Consider the following 2,874-nt stretch of genomic DNA (forward strand, 5'->3'; position numbering starts at 1 on the left):
TACATAAAGTAGGATTAATTTCAGAGTAATCAATAATGACTTAGAGTTCAGAATGTCCTTCAGTGAATCAACAGTGATGTGTGGCGGGGGTATAATTGGTATACACACTAAGAAGATAGATTACTTACTTGTATATCTGAAATGAAATGGAGATTTATAATCTACGAAATGCTTTTTGTAGAGCAAATACTTATGGTAAAGTTCTAATGTTTAATATAAATAATAATTTAGAGAGTTAAAGGATGAAAACATGACAAAGAATCTGGATCCAGAAACTGACACGACTTGAATAAGTTGTGATTATGTGAATGGAAATGTTTGACAGAGTAGAAGCTGGAGGCAATGGCAGCAGTAAAGAGAAAGCACTACTTAATACTGGTGTGGCCCTAGAATAAGCAACACATGGTTGCTATGAAGTCAAAACTGATTCAACTGCACTTAACAAAAAGTTAATACATAGACCACAATTTTAACTTGAATCTACTGTCTGAATACCCATAAAACTGTTTTTTAAATGATTGTTTATGTAATTCAGGAATCACTGTATAGATAAATAGCTTTATTTCATGATTGGAGGGAATTAAAAATCAGGTAAAAAAAAGTTATTCATTCCTTGCTTTTCAGATACAGAGATAAACTTGAGCTAGTCTAATAATTAAATATTGCATTGAACAAACAATTTCAGTAATAATATGTATCCCTGTCTGAGTTATCTAATGCTACTATAACAAAATACAGTAAGTAGATGACTTGTTGTTGTTATGTGCTGTGGACTTGGTTCCAACTCATAGCAACCCTGTACAGAGTTTCCAAGGCTGTATATATTTACAGAAGCAGAAAGCTTCATATTTCTCCCACGAACAGCTGGTAGTTTGGAACTGCTGACCCTAAGCTTAGCAACCAAATTCATAACCTCTCCACTACCAGAGCATGGATGACTTTATCATACATTAATTTATTCTATCACTGTTTAGAAAGCTAGAAATCCAAAATCATAGGATGGTTCTGGAGAAAGGTCCTTGATTCTTTTCAGAATCCATAGCCACAGCATTCTTTGGAGATCACCATGTGACTTTACATCAATCTTTCCTTGGGTATAGGAGATTTACAGTTCAGGGAACATAGGTTCAAAGGATACTCTAGACTCCCGACTCTTTTTCCTTTGTGGCAACAAGTACATATTCTTCTTATCACTTGTCTCTCATTTTATATCTCAAAAGATATTGGGTCAAGACATAACCTAATCATGTAGATTGCATGTGATCTCATTAATTTAATAGAAATGAGAGTTTGTAAAATAGCATAATTACATCAGATCAGGATAGATCTCATCACATTTTATAATGTGGTTGATTATATTATATTAGATCTTATCATGAAGGTGATAACTACATCTTAACTGCTAAACCACCAAAGTCTCCAAGTCAATTCAAGTTTAAAAAAAACTGTAACTACCACAGTTCCAATATTTGATCAACTCCAACAAGAAGTACTCTTACAAATATAATGTTTACATTTAAGTGAATTCATATTAAATATGAATAGCTGTGTATTTTCTATATATTTAATCTTAGTAAATACTATTTTGATATAAATCTCATTATTTTGTCTTGTTTAACTCAAATGGGTCATTAAAAGTTACAGAAATGATTATTAAGATTATAACTAATTGTTGCATTGCCCCTTATAACACCATAATTTATTTCTCTACATCCTAATTCATGGATGCCTAGAGTGATAGAACTCTGCTTATTAAAAATATTTCCTCTTTTTTTTTTCATTTCTGTATATGCACAATAGTGATACATCATCATTATGCTTACAACATCTTTTCTAAAGTAATTTAAACCTCAGCTATCTAATTATTGATATCTGACTGTTTGTATATTTGTGTCTTGCTTGTGTCAAAGTTGAGGTTTTCAAATTGTTAGTGAATTAGAATTTCTCATAATTGATGTTGCTGTGGTTGTGTTCTGTGGAGTCTGTTCCAACTGCTGGCAAACCTGTGTCAGATCTCTGAGTCACTCAATCTTTATGGGAGCGAAAAAACCTATCTTTCTCCTATGGTGTGAAATGGTGGATTCAAAATGTTGACTAGGTCATTAGGAGTGAAAGTGTAACTCAATAGACAACCAGCACTCCTCATAATTGATTGTTGTTATTAAGTAACATCAGTTGGTTCAAACTCATAGCGAGCCTGTATAGAGTTTCTGAGGGTTTAAGTCTTCAAGGAGCAGAAAGTCTCAACTTTCTCTGGTGTAGTGGCTTAAACTGCATACATTTTGGGTCACAGGCCAGTGTTTATCTTATGGAGCTTTGAAAGACTAATGAAATTATGGATTTAGAAATGTTTAGAGACTCAGAAACCCTATGTATTATTGAGTCAGTTCTGACTCATAGCAACTAGGCTGTATATAGTTTCTGAAATTATAAATCTTTACAGGAACAGAAAAACTCACCTTTCTCACACAGAATGGGTTCCATTTTCAAACTGTAAACCTTGAGATTAGCAGCCCAACTTGCAACAACTATGGTACCAGAGCGCCTAGAAACCATATGCAAAGTCACTGTTATCAGTCAGAAATGATTTAACAGAATTTAACATGACAAGTTGTGTACAACATTGCAAAGTAAGAGTATTCCAGAGCACTTAATTGTGCTCATGAGGAATCTGTACATGAACCAAGAGGTAGTGTTCAAACAAAACATGGGAACACTGAATGGTTTAAAATTAGGAAAGGTGTGTGACCAGGTTATATTCTTTCACCATATTTATTATAACTGTATGCTGAGCAAATAATCTGAGAAGCTGGGTTATATGAAGAAAACCATAGAATCAGAATTAGAGGAAGACTCATTAACAACCTGTGATAT

The sequence above is a fragment of the Chrysochloris asiatica genome, unplaced genomic scaffold, assembly GCF_000296735.1.
Source record: "Chrysochloris asiatica unplaced genomic scaffold, ChrAsi1.0 scaffold00352, whole genome shotgun sequence".
In the NCBI taxonomy this organism is placed as follows: domain Eukaryota; kingdom Metazoa; phylum Chordata; class Mammalia; order Afrosoricida; family Chrysochloridae; genus Chrysochloris; species Chrysochloris asiatica.